The sequence below is a fragment of the Equus caballus genome, chromosome 23, assembly GCF_041296265.1.
Source record: "Equus caballus isolate H_3958 breed thoroughbred chromosome 23, TB-T2T, whole genome shotgun sequence".
In the NCBI taxonomy this organism is placed as follows: domain Eukaryota; kingdom Metazoa; phylum Chordata; class Mammalia; order Perissodactyla; family Equidae; genus Equus; species Equus caballus.
In genome coordinates this window covers 61,382,100-61,405,615 of record NC_091706.1, presented here as the reverse complement: position 1 = coordinate 61,405,615, position 23,516 = coordinate 61,382,100, and the positions used below count along the sequence as shown (strand labels likewise).

At 34.2% G+C, this 23,516-nt stretch overlaps 1 long non-coding RNA gene across 1 annotated transcript in view; it reads left to right on the top strand.

Moving 5' to 3' along the window:
* Positions 1-22,065, top strand: part of LOC102149474 (uncharacterized) — a 35,809-nt gene extending 13,744 nt beyond the window's left edge. Inside the window, exons 2-3 of the long non-coding RNA XR_289384.4 lie at positions 13,476-13,565; positions 21,933-22,065. This is a non-coding gene — a long non-coding RNA (uncharacterized lncRNA). The remainder of the gene's footprint in view (positions 1-13,475; positions 13,566-21,932) is intronic.
* The last annotated feature ends 1,451 nt before the right edge of the window (positions 22,066-23,516 follow it).

Genomic DNA, 23,516 nt, shown 5'->3' with positions numbered 1-23,516 from the left:
AAAGTGAAAAGAAAAAATAAGATTATTTCAACAGATGCCAAAAATAAATTTGATAAAATTCAGTATTTCTTTTTTATAAAATTGTTATTAGAATAAAAAATATATTTATATACGATGATTTACACATTTATCATGCTGCCACATCTGACATGTTCATCATTTGATTACTTGTAACTAGCACAATACTTGACACACATGCGAATATCTTGCAGTTCCATTGAAGAGCAGACAAAACAGTCATCATTATTATCGTGTAACATTGTTCTGGATACTATAGTCAACACAGATCAGAGAAATGGATGATATAAAACTTTTAAATGAATAAAATAAATCAAAATTTGTCAATGATAGAATAACTGGAATAGTCGTGAACTAGCAAAACATTATTAGAAGTAATATAAAAATTATTTGTATAAATCAAAATTTCATAATTTACATATAAAAAGGAACATCATATTTACAATGGAAATTTGTTAAGTGCTTATATTATGAAAACTCTCAATTCTTGTAAGTGTGAACCATGTAAATATGGACTGCCACACCTTGATTTAGGATAGAACAATTTATTGCTAAAATATTTCACTACTCTGAGAAGTAAATTTTAACTCATTGTAGTTTCATTTGGCAGATAACCTAATTATAAAGGTCAGTATGATGCTGGAAATGAAAGAATATTCAGAAAAAAATAAATAGAAAAAAATTATATGTCACTATAGTATGTGACTTATATAATTAAAAAAATACAATATATTGGTATGGTGAAACAGGACAATTAATGAAAGAGAATAGAACGTCTAGTTGGACAAACATATTAAGTTTTAATCTGTAATGGATCTGGCATTTCAGTTTAGAAAGGGAAATGCGGATTATTCAATGAATAATACTGAGAGCAATCTAGAAGGAAAACAACTAGATTGGATCAGTATTGATAACAAAAATATTTTCCAGAGAAGTCAAAGATTTGCTTTAATGGACTGAAACTAAATTGGATAAAATACTTACTATTAATGTTGGGATGATGAAGCACTCTCTAAGAAAGAACACCAGAAGCACTAAACAGCCAAATTGGTACATTTGACTACATAAAAATAAAAACGAATCTTAGCACTCTACTTCTGGGAAGTAGACATATTTCTCCCTATAACTCGCACTAAGTCAAAATCAGAATAAACAAACACTTGGACAGAGATCTACTCCCAGCTCACGAGGGCTCCACAGACCAGTCATCAATGCAACTTGTGAACAATATGTGCATTATGTTATATACATATAACAACCGTTACATATATAACAACAATAAATACAAAATTATGTATAAATATATGTAACTTTACATATTCACATATATTCATTTATAAGTAACAACATATTTATAATAATAGATTTGTTTATATTAATAATATATTTATTTTATGTCATTCTCATATAAAATATATGTAAATATATCATTATTTATATTCCTATGTTTAAATATATAAAATTACATATAACAACAATTATACATGTAAAATAACCATTTGTAGCCTCTGAAAATGCTCCAAAGAGCATATATCAAGTGAATAAATATTCAAGAAAATGTATGAAAATTCACTAAGATCAAGAGTTTGTAGTATTTGAACTAAGCTCAGCAAGGCAGAAATTCCACTGGAGACTGGTACGGCAAAGAACACTGGGCTCTCTCTACCCCTGGCTCCGTGTCAGAGGATTATCTTCCCAGTGGGAAATTTCTCATTCAGCATTTCTCATCCTGTCCCCAGCTACCCATCGCCTAGGCTGCGTTCCGAGTGAGTGAATCTGAGAGGCAGGGCTACCTTTCTCTATTCAGGGCCCATTTGTGTAACAGAGGCTCTATCTTGAGCATGAAACCACTGAGAATACACTCTTGCCCTAGCTTGTAAATTAGTGGTCCCACACCAGGTGAAGCAATCCAGTAAGAATTCAGGCTACTGCCCCCCTCCACCAAGTGTTCAGTTTCCAGGTCAGGGGTGTCAGTCAGAGACAACCATGCTATTGCACCCCCTCCTAGATTCTTGGTCCAGGAATTTTGCATGGAGGGAGAAGCAAGCAGTTAAATACATAGCTCCTAATTTCCCTTTGAAGGAACTGAGTTCATTAACAAAAGAGCATGGAAAAGCTAATGTCTAAGGGTGCTCTCAAAAACAGTGGAGGTTGTTGTGAGGGGTGGCAGTTGGGAAATTTGTGGATTCAGTAAACTGATAAATTGCACATGCTAATGCATATTAAATTGTAGGCTGGCTAGTTTGCTGAAGAGAGCTACAGAGGGAAGTGGGTAAAAGACACATGGTAAACAAAATTTCAAGATGGCAGATATAAATCTAACTATATTAATAATAACATTAAATGTGAAAGGATTAAACAATCCAACAAAAGGTAGAGATTGTCAGAGTGGGAAAAAACCCAACAAGATCCAAATGCGTACTATCTATAGAAGACATGCTTTATATTCAAAGATACAAATAGGCTGAAAGTTAAATAATGAAAAAAATTATATTATGTGAACAGTAATTACTAGAAAACTGGAACAGTTATACTGATATCAGACAAAATAAACTTTATTTTTATTTATTTATTTTTTTTGCTAAGGAAGATTTGCCCTGAGCTAACATCTGCTACCAATCTTCCTCTTTTTTTTGGTATGCGAACCACCACCACAGCATGGCCACTAACAGACAAGTGGTATAGGTCTGTACCCAGGAACTGAACCTGGGCCGCTGAACCAGAGTGCACCAAAGTTAACCACTAGGGTTGGCCCTCAGACAAAATAAACTTTAAAATAAAAAGATGATAAAAGATAAAAAGGCTTATTTTATAAAAATATAATGGTTAATCCATCAGGAAGATATAACAATTAGAAACATATATACTTTTAACAATGAGAACCAAAATATGTGAAACAAAAACTGAAAGAAATAAGAGGAAAAATATAAAATTTGGCAATAATAATAGATGTAAGTAACCCACTTTTAATAATGTATACACACTAGACAAAAGATTCAATAAGGAATTAGGAAACTTGAACAATACTATACACCAACTATAACTAGTAAACATCCATAGGGCATACCACCCAATAATAGGATATATATATTCTACTAAAGTAAACATGGAACATCCTCCAGACTAGATGGCATGCTAAGCCGTAAAACAAATCTCAAAAAATTAAAAATGATTTACATGCCACATAGTATATTCACTGAACACGGTGGTATAAAGTTAGAAGTCAATAACAGGGAAAATATCAGAAATTCACAAATATGTGGAAATTAAATACACTCCTAAATTGCAAGTGAGTCAAAGAGGATATCAAGAGGGAACTCAGAAAATATTTTGAAAGGAAACTTTGAAATTTTGAAAATCAAGACACAAAACACAAAATATATGGGATAAATCTAAGCAATACTTAAAGTGAAATTCATAGCTGTGAATGCCTATACTAAAAAGATCTCAAATAAATACCTAATCTTCCACCTTATGAGACTGGAAAAAGAAAAGCAAACTAAATCTAAAGCAAGAAGAAAAGGAAACAGTAAATATTAGAGTGGTAATTAATGAAATAAAGAATAGGAAAACAATATAAAAAATCAGTGAAACCAAAATGTTTCTTTGATAAGATCAAAAAAATTGACATAACTTATCTAGATTTCCCAGAAAAATGACAAAAGGCTCAAATAACTAGAATCAGATAAAGAGGAGACATTACTATGGGCCTTACAGAAATAAAAAAGATTATAGAGGAATGCTATGAATAATTATATGCCAATAAGTTACTTAACTTAGATGAAATGGACAAATTCCTAGAAAGATACAAACTACCAAAAGTATTTCAACAGTAAGAAATAAAATAAGGCAATAATGGACAACATGAATAGACTTATTCACAATGCAAAATATTAGCAAACTAAATCCAGCAACATGTTAAAAAAGTTATATCCTATGCCTAAGTAAGACTTACTCCAAGAATGTAAGGTTGTGTTAACATGCAGAAAGCAATTAATGCAATATGTCACACCAATAGAATAAAAAACAAAAGTCACATGATAATATCAATAGATACAGAAAAAGCATTTGACAAAATCCAACACCCTTTCATAATAAAAGCACTCAACTAGCTAGACAGTAAATTTTTCAACCTAATGAAGAGAATCTGTGAATAACCCAGAGCTCACATGATCCTTAATGGTAAAGACTGGATACTTTGCCCCTAAGATCAGGAACAAGACAAGGATGTCAGCTCTCATCTCGTTTATTCAAAACTGTACTGGAAATTCTAGCCAGAGCAATTGGCAAGAAAAAGATAGAAAAGACATCCAGCCAATGTTATACTTAATAGTGAAAGACTAAATGTTTCTTCTTATAATTGGGATCAGGGCAAGGATGACTGTTTCATTATTCCACAAAGTGCTGAAAGTGCTATCCAGTGCAAAAAGTCAAGGAAAGGAAACAAAAGGCATACAAAATAAAAAGAATAAAATTGTCCCTATTTGCAGATGTTATGATTATGTATATATAAGATCCCAAGAAGTGTACAAAACAACTCTTAAAACTAGTGAGTTCATAAAGTTTGCAGGGTACAAGATAAAAATATAAAATCAATTTTATTTTACTATTTTCTGAGGAAGATTAGCCCTGAGCTAACATTTGTGCCAACCTTCCCATACTTTATATGTTGGTCACTGCCACAGCATGGCTGACGAGTCGTGCAGGTCTGCACCCAGGATCTGAACCCACAAACCCAGGACACTGAAACAGAGCACTCTGAACTCAACCACTATGCCATGGGGCTGGCCCCAATTTAATTTTTATATAATAGCGATGGACATGTGGACACCGAATTTAAAAACACACCATTTTCAGTCACTCAATAAATGAAATTATTAAGCATAAATCTAACAAAATATGTGAAGGATTTGTATACTGAAAACTACAAAATCCACGTTAAAGAAACCAAGGAAAGGACACATAACACAAAGCCAAGATATTATTACTATAACCTCTAGTATATATGTGAAAGGCTGATGTTTACTTATCTGGTTTGTAATTTTTTTTGACTCATTGCCTATTTTAGATAAAATCACAATGTGAAGTCATGCAAATCTAATAGTTCCGACTTTCTTCCAGGTGGAATTGTTAACTAAATTAGTTTCATACTCTACTACTCAGCAACCTCAGGGGGTAGCAGTGGCATGCTACAAATCAATCTGCGTTTTGCTTTACTTTGTGACAAGGATGAGATGCCAGTAGTGTGGGCACAGACACACCACAAGGTGGCACAGAACCTCTGTACTAGGTTGGTCTCTTGGCAACCCAGAAAGAAAAAAATCCCCTGGAAGGTAGGATGCTGGGATTCCAGAACTTATCTTAGTAAATCTGGAAACCGGTAAATGAATTTGCCATCTTCGAGTCCATTCTGTATATTATTAAGACCAAGTCAGTGTGCTGATTTTCTTCTAAATCCTATTCCATTATGTTAAATGAGCATTTCAAAAGCCACAAAATCCCCATAAAGCATCTAGTTGACACTAAGACTCCTATTTACCCAACACCAGTAGTGATAAACACTGTTACTTCAAATATTATGTGTAATAACATCAAATGGTAAAAAAAGAAATCAAGGAAGATTGAAATAAATGAAGAGATACAACCTGCTCGTGTACTGAAGACAATATAGGAAAGATACCAATTTACCCCAAAGTAATAAATAGCTTTGACAAAACTGCTATCACAAACCCAGCACTATTTTTGTAAATATAGAAAAGATTATTCTAAAATTTACATAATAAGGCAATAGTTGTAACATTAATTTTCATACTTGTATTTGAAATTTGTTATAATTACATGAAAAATTCAACATGAATCAGGTTGGTCTTTTATACCTATGAAATACTTCCTACTTGATGTTCAAAAACTTTAATTTGAAAGGCGTGTCCATCCCTCTGTCTATATGGTAGAGTTTGAAACAGAGGCCCAGCCTAGAGAGTTGAGACATAATAACTGATTCAGAAGAATAGAAAAACAGTAAATAATGGCTAACCCATTTGAATGGCCTTTTATTTGTTATCAAGTACTGCTGATTAGAAAGAGTTAGAGATTTATTATGAATCAGAATCTAAGACAAGGTAAATATGACCTCATGAAAGCCGTAATATAAGCCACTTTAGGGAAAAGGAAAAGGCTTTAGGCAATAATAAGACCTTTGACCTAATTTTATACAAGCATAACTGAAAGAGCTAGTGGTTCATTTTATAGCTACCATAGCACGTTCACCTCCTGGGCTAAGCTTCAACATAGAGAAATTATTTTAAATGCAAGCTAGTTTATGTCCATATAGTTGGTATAGAAATGAAAATCAACAAATCTCTTCTAATGGTCTCAAATAAGTAATGACTCTGAAAGTATTCCCTGACTAGGGCACCATTTGAAAATAGCACCACGCAATAAGCAAAACTGAAATTATACTAAAGATGCGCCGTTATTCACCCATTGTCACTAAGCTCCTGAGAAAAGCACAAGCTAATAGAATTCTTCCAATGTCTTCTTCTAGTCAGATAACTTTTCCAAAATATGAGACCTCAAAACAGGAAGCATTTTTAAAGTAGGATGTAGGCCGACATTCATATGTGCCTACCCTAAAATTCACCATGTAAGAGGGATTTCCCGTCTCTCACTTTCCACCATTTGCATCTTTTGCTATCTGTGGTGGAACTAAGTTGATGTATCCTAGGCATTGCATTGGAGTCCATCTGACGTGAACGTATCAAACATTTTAATAAGAAATTATTGATATAGTTAAGCATGAAAACTATATGACAATATTAGGAAGCAAATTCTAGCCAAAATTAGGGAGCCCACTTTGCCAGAGTTATGTATACAATTTTAAACTATAACAAAACTCTAATACATATATAAATATATACACGTTATAAATATATAAATATAAATATTTATATACTCATATATGAACTATAGCACACAGTACAAAAACTGTATGCTATTGTTTTAAAAACTAGGCTAAACCTGATTTAACTCATATTTCAAGCATCAAGAATAATGCAAAACAAGAAACCCTTGTTTAAAATCTCATCAAGATCTGATTGAATATAACATGTATAATCCACTTTGACATATTCATGGGGCTAAGGGTCAATTATTCTCAAAATTTTAGTAGTTTTACTATCAGTGAAACCCCAGTTCATTTTTTCCATCAGTTACTAGCTGTCTTAATGCAGACAAAAGATTTGAAGGGCCAACTATATTCGTTGACAGCATTTGCATTCATAAGTCCAACCTGAAAAAAAATCATTGATATAAAATTTAAAATATTTGTACAATATTTCAAATAAAATAATAATATGCTGCAGCAGAGTTTGGTATAGATGTGAGTGCACGCTGTATTCTTTATTAAATTATTTTTATATTCCCCATCATTATATTTGCTGCAGAAGATTATCCAAATTTAAACTAATTGCAAACTATTTAAAGAATGATAAATGGCGACAACTGTTGGCAGAGTCAGCTAATTCACTATGGAGACAAATAATGAAAACTGTCAAACTCATTTATGATTCTACTTAAGAGATCATGACAAAGGCCATGTTAAAAATATTTGTGTTGAAGCCAAACTTTTTTTGTGCATGAGCCTATATTGTTTTAAAAATGAAGTTTCATTTACATTATTCAGTACGCTTTTATCTATGTAATATTATTTGGCTAGTAAAATATATATACATCTATAAAGCATGATTTGTTGTATATGAAAAAGTATATATGAATATATGAAAATTTACTAGTTACTTTAGAGTTCTCAGTATCAGATTTTGTTGCATGACTCAGAACTACTAGTTTTATCCTGAAACATATTTATAGTGGTTATATTTATATTTGTATATTTTTAAAATTCATATTCAAGAATTTTTAAAGTGACACTGAAATTATGTATTAATATAAAAAATATTTAGAGAGTAGGTCTGCAACAGAATTGTCAGGATTACAACTGTGGAAGAACTGGGTACCAAATTGTGCTACAAAGGGTACTAAGCTATAATTAATCGTTTTTAATATCAAGCCAATAATACCTATTTCCTAGGGTTACTTAAAAATTAAACATGTATTTTGGCCATTTACCAAGATCGTAATAATTGATCAAAAATATTAGCTCTTTTACATATTATTTCAATTTTAATTGAAAAAGGAATGATAAAATACAAAATGTTTAAAATGGTGCAGAGTAAGCCCAAAAACTAATAAAACTTACGTTTAAAAACTGGATGAAAAAACACTAAAATACAACAGTGTTTTTTCTAAATAAAGGTACATGTGATTATTGCTTCTATAAGTTGTCCACATTGTTCAAACTTCCTCTAATGAGTAGGTGTCACTCTTAAAATTGAAATGTATTTACTTTATTTTAAACATAAAGTAATCTGAAGGAAAAAAACAGCAAGCGAATGAGAAAGAAAAGAAAATGGAAGTCTGGGAGAAAAGAACAAGGAAGGTTCTTTGGGACCATTCTTAGACTGGCTTGAAATAACCTGTGTGCTGTCAACTGTATGCTTTGTCATTTGTACAAGTTACCGCATACAACACATCATAAAAGTGCAAAAATAAGATGCAGTTGAAGTTAAACCAATTAAGAAGTTAGGATTTTTCTTATGTAAGGAGAGAGAGAGAGCGAGAGATGATAGACAGATACAGGCATAGGCATGGGGTAGATACAGACAAGGATAGATGGATATGCACACATCACTAGTTCTGGGCAGCAAAGGAACAAGAAATATAGGGAAATTGTTAGATGTTTTATCGTATTTGAAGAAAGTAACACATACTGTTAAAATTCTAGCAAAGATTTTCTTCTTGGCTTATTAAAAATAATATATTGAATGCTATGTTCCCCCCAAATTAAGACCTTTTTATAGATAGCCTATTTAAGAATATAAAGATAAGAGAATATAAGATAATAACGTGGAGTCTTTGAACATCTTGCACTTTCTTCTAAGAAGTTATCTCCATAATTTTAAACCTTCATCTCATCCACTCCAAATCACACATAACTCATTTGCTTACATCGTTACTGTCTTTCGGTTCTCGGCATAAAGTTACTTCCTTGGCATGCCTTCTACATCCTCCCAAATTCAATTAGGCTCTCCATGACTCTTTTTTGTTTGTTTGCCTGTTCATTTGTTCACCTGTGTACATCATTATGTGCATTTTGAACATTCCATTTTCTTTGACTTATTACACTATTTGAATTTGTGTCAATGCTCCCATTCAACTGTAGGCATGAGGGCAGCTTCTTACCTCTCTCACATCTAGTCCTCTGTAAGTAACGTAATTCTTAGCACATAGTAGGTGAGCCATCATATTTATCTGATTATTACTTATTTGATTTATTTGATAATTTGAACAAATGGCATAATTGCATTTCTCTGTGACTAACAGTGTTGGGCTTCATTTTATGTGCTTATTTTCCATTTGTGTATCGTCTTCTGTGCAGTACCTGTTCAGATAGTTTGACCATTTCAACTGAGCTTTTGCTTTCTTTTAACTGAGTTTTGAGAGTTCTTTATTATTCTGGATAACACTGTGTTATCAGATATGTAATTGAAAACATTTTCTCCCATTCGAGGCTTGTCTTTTTATTCTCTTAATACTGTATTACAATGACCAAAGATTTCTAATTTCAAGAAGTCCAATATACCATCTTTTTCCTTTTATACATCGTTTTGATGCCTTAATCTAAGAAATCTTTGCATAACTCAAGATCATAAATATTTCTTCCATGTTTTCTTACAGAAGTTTCATAGTTTTAGGTTGACATTTAATTTATAATCCATTTTTAGTTATTTTTTCCACATGATGTGAGGTCATATGGATATCCAATTGTTTCAGAACTATTTGTTGACAAGCCATTCTCCACTGAATTGCTTTGGCACTTTTGTAGATAACCAACAGATATACACATCTGTGGGTCTCTTGCTGTGTTCTCTATTCTATTCCCACTGATCTATTGTCTATCTTCTTGCCAGTGCCACACTGCCTTGATTACAGTAGCTTTATCATAAGTCTTGAAGTCAGGTAGAGTCAGTTCTCTGACTTTGTTCTTCTCCTTCAATCTCGTGTTTGCCATGTTGGATCTTTTGTCTCTCCTTAAAAACTTTACAATCAATTTGTTGACATTCATAAAATAAGTTGCTTGGATTGATTAGTATTGTGTTGAATCTGTATATCAGGTAGGGAAGAACTGACATCTTGACAATAATGTGTCCTTCTATGCACAAACTTAGATTATCTCTCCATTTGTTTAGATCATCTTTGATTTCCTATACCACAGTTTTATAATTTTCCTCATATATATCTTACACATATTTTCTTAGATTTATACCAAATTATTTAATTTTTTGGTACTAATGTAAATGATATTGTTTTTAATTTCAAACACCAATTTTTTGTTGCTTGTATATAAAAAAGCAATTGACTTTTGTATGTTAATCTCATATCTTGCAACCTTGCTATAATTGTTTATTAGTTCCAGGAATTTTCTTCTTGATTCTATGTGATTTTCTATGTAGACAATAGTGTCATCTGTGAAAAAGATCTTTTTATTTCTTCCTTCCCAATCTGTCTACCTCTTATTTCTTTTTATTGTCTTATTTCATTATCTAAGACTTCTAGTGCAATGCTAAATATTATGTGTGAAAGTATGCATCCTTGTTTTTTTCCTGATCTTGTAGGGAAAGCATCTAGTTTCTCACATTGCATATGACACCAGTTGTCTGTGTTTTATAGATGTTCTTTGTCAAGTTGAGGAACTTCTCCTCTAGTCCCAACTTGCTGAGAGTTTTTATTATGAATGGATGTTGGACTTTGTCGACGCTTCTTTTGCATCTATGGTATGATCATGTAATTTTTCTTCTTTTGCCTGTTGATAGGATGGATTACAGTAGTTGATTTTTAAATGTTGAACCAATCTTGCATACCCGGAATAAATCCCACTTGGTTGTGGCTTACAAATTTTTTATTCATCATTGGATTCGATTTGCTATTATTTTGTTAAGAACTTTTGCATCTATGTTCATGAGTGATATTGGTCTGCAGTTTTCCTTTCTTGTAATGTCTCTGACTGGTTTTGGTTTTAGGGTAATGCTGGCTCATAGAATGAGTTAGGAAGTATTTCCTCTGTCTCTATTTTCTGGAAGAGATTGTAGAGGACTGGACTAATTTCTTCCTTAAATGTTTGTTAACCTTTGCCAATGAGCTCATCTGGGTCTTACATTTTCTGTTTTGAAAGCTTATTAATTATTGAATCAATTTCTTTAATCCATATAGGCTTATGTAGTTTATCTACTCCGCCTTGAGTTTTAATGGCTGGGTCTTTAAAGATATTTATCCATTTCATTTGTTATTAAATTTGTGGGCATACAGATGTTCATAATATTCCTTTTTTATCCTTTTAATGTCCACAGCATTAGTAGTGATGGCTCCTCTTTCGTTTCTGATACTAGTAATTTACGTCTTTTCTCTTTTTTCTTTTGTATCAGTTTCAACTGATTTATATTTTCTACTTATTCTTATTTATTTTTTCATGCTTCTTTGCATTACTGTTTATGTCATGTTTTATTTGTTTCAAATAACAGCCATTGTGAAGTTTGCCTTATTGACTGCTAGATATTTTCAAATTACTATTAATATTCTTGAAGTTTATCCTGTGATGAGGATAAGTTACTTGGAAACAAGTTGATCTTTTGGTATCTTGATTTTTAAATTTGTTAAGTGGGATTGTAATGGCATTTAGACTGGATGTTAATATTTTCCACTATAGAGTACTCTTCCAGATGGGCTTTTCCTCTCTGGCTTGTGGGAATAGACACCGATCCCTTCCCCTGTGTGAGCTGTCAGGATTTTTACCTCTAATTCCTTTCAGGTGCTATTTCCTAGGCCTCTTCCAGGTTCCTTACATTATTTGTTTATTGATCAGTACTCAGCTGAGTAAACAAGATGAAAAGTCTGTAGATTGCGAGTTGCCTTCAGTATTCCGCCCTCTAAACTCTAGGTGCGCGAGGCTCTCAGCCTCTGATTTGTCCTTTCAGTTCAGAGGGTCTGCCTGGCTTTGCCTTGGTTCCCTCCCCTTGTGCCTTGGCCTAGAAACTCTCTCTCGGCAGTATTCTAGAGGCAATATTATCACTTCATTTTTTTCCATATCTAGGGATTAGCCTGATATCTAACGTCTTGAGCATTTTTGTTTCATAAATTTATCCCTTTTCTTTTTTTTTTTTTTCTTGTTTAAAATGAGACAGTAAATCTGTTCTCTATTTCTCCTTCTTGGCAGAGAGAAAATATCAGTAACAGGAATCTGTTTCTGTGTTACCTTGCATGTGAGTGTTTCACTCAAACACATCTAGCTTATGAGGAGAATTAATTGATTCATGAAATCTAAAAAGGAATTGAACTCTGCTTCAAATAGGGACGCAAGTTCTCCTAGGCATCAGGAACACTTGAACTGTGAGCCGTCTCTCTGTTTTTTCCAATTTCTGCTTCTCAGTCTCCCTCACCGTGGGCCGCGTCTTCTCCACGTTGTAGACACTTTTTGGACACAAAGCACTGTGTGATTTAGATCTGGATCTATTCCCATTAAAGGAACTGTTTTGATGCTTTCTGTGGAAGACCATATTCGCTCTGCCTGATTCACTTTTCCACACTGAGCATCTTTAGCTGTAGCTAGGAAGACCATTTGAGCATCATTATATACATTTTGGGTTGTGGGGGGAGATGGGTACAAAGAATGACATTAGAAAAGAAAGTTGATGTTCAGACAGTTCTAGAACCATTCTTTAAAACTTAGTGTCACGCCAGTAGTCATATAAGGGGAACATAGCAACCTTCCTTTACTTGGGATATTTTAAATTTTTAATTTTTCCAGGAAAATGAGATATCCAGTGGAGTATGTGTTGACTAGTCAAGTTTTGTATCCTTCAGTCAAAATTAAACATTACTTTTATATAGCAGGCATCTTCTCTTGGAAGCACAAGAGAATCTTAGAGACTCAAATTCTCAAGTTTCTTGGACATAAACCATCTAAACACGCAGAGAAATTTACCACTGATATTACAGCTTTTCTGATGTTATTTTTTCTCCATGGTTTATCCATGTACAGATTACAATTTGCCATTTCATTGTCAGTTTTCATTTCTATCATCCATACCTATAGACCGTGACCTTCTTTTGTTATTTTCTGAGGCACAGAAGTCAAAAGAATACATATATGGATCATGGCAAAATGGCAACTATCTAGCAGTGCTCTGGAAATATTTCAATGTTATTTAGATTCATGTAGACATAGGACTAATGGTTTGTTGGGAAAAAAACTTGAAAGTCCCTGTCAGTGTCAGAGACGTTATAGTAACATTCATCAGTGTCATGTTTGGAAGTCAGTGATGTGTTTCTTTTTCTTCACCTGACAGCGATATAGAGCTCACTATGAAATGAGTCCATCACCAAAGCAGAAGGGAGAGAGCTTTCAATGGAGGAAACGATGATTATCACTTTCCCATGTGAGCAATTTACTATATCCTTGGCTATATTTCGTTCAATTATATGCAAGAAATCCAGCCCCTCCACCCCCAGAAGAGGCTTTCTGAAGAAAACAGGTTTTAGTCTAACATTTAAAAAGAAATTTTGAGAAGTAAGATAATTGTAAACTTCCACTACTATTATTTATTTTTATTTTTACTTTTTTGAGGAAGATTAGCCCTGAGCTAACATATGCTGCCAATCCTCCTCTCTTTGTTGAAGAAGACTGGTCTGGAGCTAACATCCATGCCCATCTGCCTCTACTTTACATGTGGGATGCCTGCCATAGCATAGCTTGACAAGCAGGCCATAGGTCTGTGCCCGGGATCCAAACCTACGAACCCCGGGCTGCCAAAGTGGAGTACGCGAACTTAACCACTGCACCACCTGGCCAGCCCCCACTACTATTATTTTTTAGAAATTAATTTTCTATGTGATCAGATAATGGTTATCTTAGATGTATTAATAGATAAACAAAACAAAGTTTATTTAATACATTTACTCTAAAACTTGTTTTCATGCCAAGTAAAGAAAGCAGTTTAGTTGGCCAGAAATGCCTCTAATATATTCTTATATGTAAGTTGACCTTATAATAAAATTAATTATTTAAGTTGTCTATTCATTATAAACATAGTATATATCAGGCCCTGGACTAGATTTTTGAAACACAATACTTCAAAAGGAAAATTACATGTTACTCGGGTTCTAGCACTCTGTAGGCATTAATATGTATTTAAATAAATGCAGTCAATGACCTGTGATAAGTGACAGAATGGAGACAAAGTAAGTAGTCATTAACCCCACCTGAGATTTTCTCAACAAATACGTTTAAGCTTCTACCATGAAGACTAGAGGAGATCCTAAGGCAGATAGAGATGGGAAAGGCATAGACATTATGAACAACAGTATGAGGAAGTGGGAGATGATGTTATTCTTGTACAACGATGACTAATTTAATGCATGCCCAAATTGCCAATCCTGTGTAATTGTATACCAATCGTGTGTAGGTCAATGAGTTAGAATGTTAGGCTGGGACCAGAGAGAGAAAGGGTTTTTACATAACACTTAAGTCTTTGCATATAAGCTTTGAATCAACTGGAAACTGTAGCAAGATTTAAGGAGAGATGTAATATAATTTGTAGGATGTTATTTTCTCTTAAGGATATATTACTTATGAGATAATTAATTTTGATTTTCCAGAATAAAAGTGTTTTTGCATGTTGATCTCCCTCATGTTAAACGTTACTGAGTCATTAACTCCTTTGTTTCTTTATGTTTCTTATTCAAATTAATAGACAATAAAGAAATTACAAATGAACATGGAGTTAGGAGAAATTACGGCCACCATAACTCTTTAAAATTAAATATGAATACTTTTTACTGCTGTAATTTATTGCCAGGTACACAAGTGCCACTTGTCTGTATTTTGTCCTTAGACAATTAGAGGGGAACTCAGAAGTTTGTTGTTATTTATGCAATCGAGTGTTTATTGCCTTTTTAGTGGCACCCACTGAGTTTGATTAAACTTTCATCCAACTTCAGCTCCACAATATATGGGGTTTAATTACCAAAAGGCAAGTTTTAGTATTTTCTTTTTCTTGTTTTGAAGAGTTGGGAGATACTGTGGCAGGGTCTTCTGAGTTTCTGCTCATTGTCCAGTTTCACAAATTCAGTTTTCATTATTAAATTATATTGCGGGGTTCTTACTGCTTGAAAACCTCTGAATAGCCGTGGGCCAGATGTTGTTGCCTGATTAGATGCTGAGATATTTTAATCGCCAGCTGCAGCATTATAAACCTGCTCTTTCAATACTTCAGTTTAAGTTCTCCATCTGCGTTCAGCATCTGGTCAGTTCTGTCTGGGTTGTCATTTGATTTCATTTCTTCTTTGTTACCCCTCATATATCACGGCTTAAATGGAACTTCTGTGTCCGTCGTTATGACCAAACCAGATATGCCATTATTTTTTATTTTAAAACACACATTAATTAAATAATAATTGCAGTAATACTTATGTTTCTATAAAGTTTTCATTTTTCAATACCTCTATGGTATATAATATGAACAAATAATATGTTACACTCAATATAATAATATTCAGTAAAGAAAATTTAATTAATCTGACTAAGGTGGGGATCCCTGTTGCACTTTTCAAAGGGAGGTGTTAATAAAATAACCTCAGCAAAATGTTCTTTCACATTTGCCATGTTACTAAGGAATGCATTTAGAGAATGGAGTTAACAGACATTTCATAATTTGGGCACAAAATCCTTAAAAATAGGAAAAAAATATACAGTTACCAATATTGGAGACCAGAGCTGTAAAGTCTGCGTCGAGGCGGCATTCCTGAGGTCTTGCACACAGCCACTCTCTCAGTGGTTGCTCTTTCTCATCATCTTCTCCAGCTCTAAGCTCTGCTCTCTGAAAATGTCTGCATCTTCACCAGCCCGCAAATCTGTCTCTTTACTAAAATGCGACTACATCTAATTTACTAAAACGTTGATTTTAATGGTTTAGTGTGGAGTTTTACCTATCCAATTAGAAGTCCATTCAGAGATGATATCTAACTAAGCTTTATTTGTTTGTATATATATATATGTATATACTCCAAAAAGTTAAATACAGTTTGGAGGATTTAGAGAACACACAGCAAATGTTAAGGATTGAGTGAGGGGTGATCCGCATTATAAAGTAAACAATCCACATATTGTGAGATAATAGACTTTAACAACGAGATGGCATTGAGTAAATAAGCCAAAAAGTTTTAAATGTAATTTTTTTGGCAGCGGAGCAGATGGGAGGATATATTTACAGCTAAATTAAGTTTAGAAACATAGAATAAATGACCTCTATATTCATTCATTCAAAAGTATTTATTTTGTGCCCACCACATGCCAGTCATTCTTCTGTGTCCTCATCCACACCAGGAACCAAAATGGGCAAATACAGCTATTTTTATATAGTTTACATTCAAATGGATGATTGCAAAGAACTTTTCCAAATACCATACCACCCAAAGATCATGATATAAGACCTAGGAATTTTATCAGATATCTCCCTACAAAAGTACTAAACACACTTTGTAGCATCGTATGAATGACAAACATTCCTTAAGTATGTAAGGAACACTCTGCTGTTTGAGGTCCTAGCACTTGCATGAATTTTGATAGGAGCAAAAAGGACGGTAACAACAACAACAAAAAGTAGAGCTGATAAGGAAAAAACATGAGATTTGGATTTTTTGAGCAATTTTATTGAGTTGCAACCAGTATATCAATGAAGTGATCGCGTCAGGGCATACCAACAAGTGTTCCGGATCATGTCCAAAGTTAGTGGTAAAAGAGGTGAAAAGAATAGTCCTGTCAGAACTGAAAAATCTCCCCCCATCATTATTTTGAAATCTCCCTAGTGAGAGTGGGTTTAGAGTTAATGCAACAACAACCCTTTACTTAAACAGTATATTATCTATTTTTGATGAGTGTATATCCTTAATTCAAGAAACCACACATAGTTCACTCCAATGCGTGTGATTAGCATTTACTATCTAACACTTCTGACATTTTTATAACCACCCAAGTTAAGGAAGAATTCCTTGTAATAGGAAGGAAAAATATTTGGAATAACTGAACCCAAGTTACATCTTCAGCAAAATCCTCTCCTGTCCATCGGGTAGACCATGTTTAGCTATGGTGCTCTTTGATGACAAAACCAATGCCAAGTCTTAAATATTTGAAAGACTGTAAATCAATTAATAAAAACTCATTCTTTTTTTCAATTAACTTTGCTTTTTTAAAACCAAGTTAAATTATGTAATTCTAAAATGGTATACATAGGAATAACAAACAAAGTTAGAATTTGCTTGTCCTTCATCAAACCAAAATGATATTTGGGCACAGTGTTTTACTAGCAGTAGTAATAGATTATTCTTGTCCACAAATTCTTTAATTTTTTTTGTCAAAGACGGATTTATGCATTAATCCATTCATCATTTATTGATTTAGAACAAATAAGCCAAATACTAATGGCTGTTGTGAAATGATGCATTTAAGATTGTAATCTGTGAATTATGAAAGGTAATTGACTAATCCAGATATTGGTCTTACGAATTTACCCTTCTAGCATTATAATATTATGATACATAAAGCACGGATAACTACTATCATGTTCAGGATGAGGTAAAAATGCAAAAACAAACAAATAAATGAAAAAACATTCAAGAATTATAATTGAATTTTGATGTTGTTTTTCAGGAATTCTTACCAGGTTTTAGTTAGTTAGCTTTTAAGAACTAACACTATGTCCTAAACATTCTCGCTATCAAAATAGGCCATTTCACACAAATCATTACTTAGAAAGCTCTTGTTACTACTTTCTACTTTCTTCAAGAATGTGCCCTTTTTATTTTGTTTGTGAAAAATCCAGGAAAATAAAAAGCTAAACCAAAGCTATATTCCAATATTCATTGGATGGGATGATTTTCATCATAATGAATTACAGGTGGGATGATTATAGACTATAGATGGGATGTTTTCATCATAAGTTTTGCCAAATGTGCTCTGTATCAATCTCTTCCATGAAAATGAATAAATTTGCAAATGCTTAAATTCCCTATTAATAACCATTACATTTTATCAAGATATTGTGAAATCAGTTTTGTGGATCATTTGAATAAGCTGAATAGAAAGAAATAAGAAAGTGCAATTTCTGATAATGAGTTCTTTAATCTGAAATATCTATTATTGCTAGGACTAAAATTACCACGTATTTTTATTACATTTCCAGGAACTAAAGGTGATTTGCAAACACAATTTCTAAAGAGGTAACTTCAATATGAGAAGGTTGTAAAGAAAGCAAAAAAAGAAGAATTTTGAGTATGTGTAAATCTTCTAAGGGACGGTCAGGCACACACGCATCTAAGAAATCAAACAAGTGTCATTTAATTCATAGTGGGCAATATTTGAAGTGTGATTGTTGTAATTACTGTTGCACACAGCTCTTGAACTTCTTATAGTTAAATCAAACTTCCTTCAGTGGATGTTTCATAAGTATTTTATACTTTTGTGAAGGAGTTACTCTTTACTATCACCCTACCCTACGCGTTCCTTGCCGAAACTGAAGAAGGCAGGGAGCTGTTTTTGTAGACTGCATTCACCCTCAGTGTTAGTGAGGATTCAAAATAGACTTCTTATAGTTTACCAATTAATCTGCAGGGGATCTGGCACAAACTGGAAAGCAGTAGGACCTGCTGAGATTTGCTGAAGTCTTGCGTAGATGAGAGCTCATGTGATACCCAGCATCACAGTTGGTTTAGGTCCATTTGCGAAAATGGTAACGTTTGATTACGTGGTGTAGGCACCCTGAGAGACTGATATTTTTGATTTAGACATTCAGTAAACACCGCAAACTAAGAAATTCAAAAAGCTTGAGGTTAGGTAATCCAGGTCAAGCCTTTAAAACAACCAGACCTCCTTCTTTTGAGTCAAATATTTACTTGGCTCTCTTTTCCTTTTCAAAAGAAAGTCAAAATTAAAATATATTTTAAAAATCTATTTTGACAGATGTAAATGTTAAAGAAAATTTTTTAAAAATCTTACTTGATTCCTCCTGGATCTTCATATCCGGGCAAGGCGGGGTGCCTCCTACAGTAATGAAATCATGCAACGCTTCCAGAGTTTCCTTTATATATGTACTTCTTGAGTAGTTATTGTCAAAGGAGAGTTTTCTCTTTGCAACTATTAGTCATACCCTTGAGAAAAGCTTCCAGAAGGTATAACTCAGAGTTTGCCAGGAAAAAATATCTGATTGTATGTGTGGGTACATAGTTGCTTGTTTTCCTTGTCATTCTCTCTTACTCATTCCCTTGAGAGACAACAGTAGAATCATTGTGCTGAAAGCTACTCTGCAGCAGAATAAGGGGTCTTATCAAAACTGCCTTTATCCTCCGTAAGCCTGTGGGGAACTTTAATTCAATGGTTTTGTTCTTAGACCTCAACTTCCGTCTCAGAGAAGATATTTTCCTCTTGATCACCTTGTACTCAGTTTTTAAGTTGCTCAAATAGAAAGGACTGGAATTATCTAGACTTTGTTTATGAGAAAACCAATGGTTAAGTGTCAGTAAAACAGCAAATGGACTGGGTTAGCCACAGTTGTGATTAGATGAGGACACTCATGTTGTCACATGGGAAATTGCTATAGATATATAGTAAAATGCTTCTGGACGTGATTTTACTTTTTTCCACAAATCCAGTTTAATCATTGGTGATTGAAACAAAATGGTAGTTCACGTGATACCATGTTCCTTCAAGAAGGTAACAAAGCAAAGAATTCAAGACAATAATAACAATAATAGGGCCAGCCTGGTGGTGTAGCAGTTAAGTTCACGTGCTCTTCTTTGGAGTCCCAGTGTGCATGGGTACGGATCCCAGCACAGGCGTACACACCACTTATCAAGCTATGCTATGGTAGGTGTCCCATATATAAAGTAGAGGAAGATGATCACAGATGTTAGCTCAGGGCCAATCTTCCTCAGCAAAAAGCAGGGGATTGGTGGCAGATGTTAGCTCAGGGCTAATCTTCCTCAAAAGAATAAATAAATAAATAAATAACAGTAGTAGTAATAATAAATTGCCCATCTAAGGCAATAGATGATAATCTAAAAGGGGACAATGTAAAGATACCAGCTTCTAGGATTCTATTGAAATTTTAGCATTTTTCACATATCAAAAATGGGTAAAGATTTATGAAACTTTTACCACTGATATCTGAATATCAAATTTACAAGGTGTCTCATGTATGACCACTCTCTTTACTAATCCTGTCTTTATTCAATGTTGAATATCTTTTCCTGGCTGACTTACAGGTATAACTCAGATTTATTTTCACAACAGTTGCATAATATTACATTGACTATTGTACTATAATTTATGTACCCAGTTCCTGACCTGTTGAGTTTTCTATTATTACATAGTAACTGCATTGAGAAATTGGGAACTATAGCACATGCAGAGATAAATCTCTCAAGATTTCAAGTAGCCCAAGCTTTTAGTAACAGCAGGAAGAAATACTGACATACTTCCTGGAGTCGTATCATCAAACAAGGGTCATTGTTACTGGTTGATATTTTTAGAAAAAAACTATTTGAGGTCATTGCTGTTCACGTTATTCATTGTTCTGTTGTCCTTGAAGTGGTCCCAGATATCAAAAGTGTGGACACAAAGATCAAGAAGTAAATACATTGAATCTTTCATTCTACTACTGGATAATTATTGGCATACACACATATATACATAAATATATTCATGTATAGCATACATTTTTAAAGCAAGTACTTTTCAGTCAAGGATAAGAACTTATAAAACCAAAAAATAGCTTTAATTTTATTCTCCCATTATACACAAACTCACCTTTAATCCTGTGTCATATGTTCAACATCCCACCAGTTGTATAATATGAATTTTCTCTTATTAATTTTCAATGTACAATGGAAGGAGCTTTCCTTCCTCTGGGAAGAAGAAGTCACACATGATATAAATGTAAGTCCCTGTGAGAAACTGTGCTTATCTTGAGCCTTGATATATTCTCAGCATGAACATGTTTCACTTGCGTCAGAATAGTCTGAAAGATTGTTTGTATTTCGTAATTCTTTTCCTCTATAAAATGTCTAACATTAGAACTTCACCATGACTATTATTGCCTCACAGAAAAGTGTCTCAGTCTAGAAGAAAATTCGATTATGACTCTTAGTGCGTAGCAGAAGCTGTTTTCTGAAAGCCAAAGCACTTTTTTTTATAAGAACAAGGATGGCTTGAATGAAAAAAGAAGGATTCTGTGTGTATTTCCCAGGACAGAATCCCAGAAATCTGCAGGTGTTCCCTCAAAAAAGTGGGCAAATAAGAGGTAGGTTATTAATGACTAAGTGTGATATTGATGCGGATGGGATAATGGCATACTCAGGATGCTGTGGGGAAAACAACCCAGAGTTGAAAGTGTTCAAAAGTGTTGTGGAGATTCAAAGAGCACCAACAGACTGAGTGATGTCTGTGGGTTTAGGGTTGAGTGTTGAGGCCTTGCCTAGAGGCTCTAGGAGAGACATAGAGCAGATATCAACGAACAGTGGGAATCAGTGTATCCTGCCCAAAGACAAGAAGGACGACCTACTCCACAGTGGATGGCAGGACCCAGTGCTCAAAGACCAAGAACAAGAAACCTTCTCTCAGGGGAGTCCCGTGATGTCAGGGTACAGTTAGGGCAATAAGTCTTGTCATGTCGTTGGCTACTTCTATAAACCCTATACCATGGTTTTTGGTGAATTTGTGTTTGTTCATTCTTGACTAATTGATTTTCTTCTAGATCACGAGCTACTTTCCAAGGTGAGCGACAGAAAATTCTAGCTGCACCAAAGACCAGTGAAGAGTTACCACCAGCTTAGTGCTCTGACTTGTCCATTGGCAATCTAGTCAATCCATGTCAGGCCTTAAGCTGGAGGGCGTGTTCGTGTCTACAGCTTGTGCTTACAGTTTCTGTGTCTAGCAGATATTTTTCACACGAAATGTTGGGGCAATGAGAATGCAAAGGGCTTGCTTTCCAGCAAACATGGTTTTCTTCAAGCAAGATGCGTACCTTACAAGGCAGTCTGTGCCCTTGATCGTTTTAGTCAGAGCAGATGGAGCACGCTCTTCTCCACAGATGTCTTTATAACTGTTTGTGGTTTTATTTTTGTCTTTCCACAAAATGTTATGCGAAAAGCAAAATAAAGTAATATCAAGGAGATATATATATGTGTGTGTGTGTGTATATATATATATATATATATATATAAAATGAAACTGAGAAGGAACCAAAGATTCAGTAAGTTGCTCAATGCACTGCATCAACAAGCTGTTCCTGCCTTTATCTGAGCAGCTGTCTCTACCATCCCTCATCACACATCTTCCTTAGCAACGGGTTTAGGATTACTAAAAGCCAGACTTTGGAAGTCACAATTGTACTTTTAAATTTTGGCATGTTGGTGGGAGCATCTGACAATATTTATGAAACAGGTAGATACTCAGAGCAAAAGAAAGCTTGTCCAGCCAACATTTTGAGGGAGAGCTACCCACTTATTTGCCCCACTCTCAGGATGCAGCTGTCTTAGTCTAGCTTCCTCTAAGAGAGCAGAATCTGAGACAAGCTTATGTATAATCAAGTTTATTTTGGAAAGTTGTCTCAAAAAATAAAAAAAGTGAACTACTGGGAATAATTAAAGAAGAAAAGCCAACATAAGGATGGATTTTCAAAAGTTGCCTCTGGGCAATGGTGCCCAATCTTGCCAGGATCTTCTAAGGACATACAGAGAAGCTACTTCAAACGGTCTGTGCGAGGGACTGAAAAGGGAGTTTTAAGCAGCAATTCCTATCTCCCATTATTAGTGCAAAGAAGATCCTTCCCATCTCCTTTGCAGCAGCACTTTGTGCCTGTGTGAGCGTAGGGTGAGCTCCCAGAGGCATCCCATTCTGCTGGATCAGAAAAGCACAGAAGCACAAAGCCAGAGTTATTGGAACAGCTGAAGGAGATGTGGACCTGTTAGAGCTGTAGGGATCCAGTTGCTGCAGCAGTGGCCAAAGTAAAAAGTGGGCTGCAAGGAATGTGAGGTAGAGTGCAAGAGGTGTCCGATACACCACTGAAAACTATCTGTGAAATAGAACCCCCTCCACCTTCCTCTTCTCAGTAAAACTAGAAAGTGTTATTTTAACCCAAGGCTATATAAAGATGAACTGACATGCAATGCAATATGAAATGCATTGTCTACTTAGAATAATAAGAAATATATATAATGTGACATGCATTTATATAAACGTCTCAGGGCTCATTCAGAGTGATCAATCTTGACACTTGCTTTGACTTTTTTGTTCAGTTCTATTTGGTATTTTAGTATAAGTAAGGTTAATATGAATA